This window comes from Triturus cristatus, chromosome 9 (assembly GCF_964204655.1).
Source record: "Triturus cristatus chromosome 9, aTriCri1.1, whole genome shotgun sequence".
In the NCBI taxonomy this organism is placed as follows: domain Eukaryota; kingdom Metazoa; phylum Chordata; class Amphibia; order Caudata; family Salamandridae; genus Triturus; species Triturus cristatus.
The window spans coordinates 1,033,783,530-1,033,784,220 of record NC_140592.1 but is presented as its reverse complement, the minus strand read 5'-3'; the positions used below and the strand labels follow the sequence as shown (position 1 = coordinate 1,033,784,220).

Genomic DNA, 691 nt, shown 5'->3' with positions numbered 1-691 from the left:
AAAACTAAATCAAAACGTGATCTAATGGAACAGAATCAATGGTAAGTGAAACTGCAACCCAGAGAGCAAGAGTCTCCAACCTCAACCATGAGGCCACAGCGTCTCTTAGCAAACAGAGACAATGAAAGACCAGGGATCAAACACCCCATCCACCGAGTAAGAGTCAAAGACCCCAACCAGCAGGCGCTGCCACAGAAAACCTCAGTTATATGGAACGCTTCACGAAGTCGCGTGTCATCCTCGCGCAGGGGCCATGCTAATCATCACTGTATCGTACCAAATTTTAGGATATGTGCCGCCGAAGCGATCACCCAAACAGGAAAAATATTTCCCAACCTCACTGAAGGCAAGACCAATGCCTACACTTCAGACGAAGGCACCCAGTCACACGAAAGACCAGGAAAGTGAACCCCAAGCAGCAGGGCAAGAGTCCAAGACCCCAACCATGAGGCCAGAGCGACTCCTAACACACAGCGACAAGGACGTCCCATGCAGACCGACATCGAAAAGAACAGGTAACCGGAAAGCAGAGGCGAAATGCCCAGAACCACAAGAGGACGAGCGCCACTACACAAACACCAAAAAAAGGCAACCGGAAACCCTGGAGGGAAAGGAGGAACCAACACAGAACACTCATCAGAGGAAGTGTTCCGGCCGTCCAACACCGGGCCAAAAGACCCGAAGAACAACG

At 50.9% G+C, this 691-nt stretch overlaps 1 non-coding gene across 1 annotated transcript; it reads right to left on the bottom strand.

Moving 5' to 3' along the window:
• Positions 1 to 203: 203 nt before the first annotated feature.
• Positions 204 to 311, bottom strand: LOC146799293 (U6 spliceosomal RNA). Its single transcript, XR_014969342.1, has one exon. It is a non-coding gene; the product is annotated as a U6 spliceosomal RNA (small nuclear RNA).
• Positions 312 to 691: the final 380 nt, after the last annotated feature.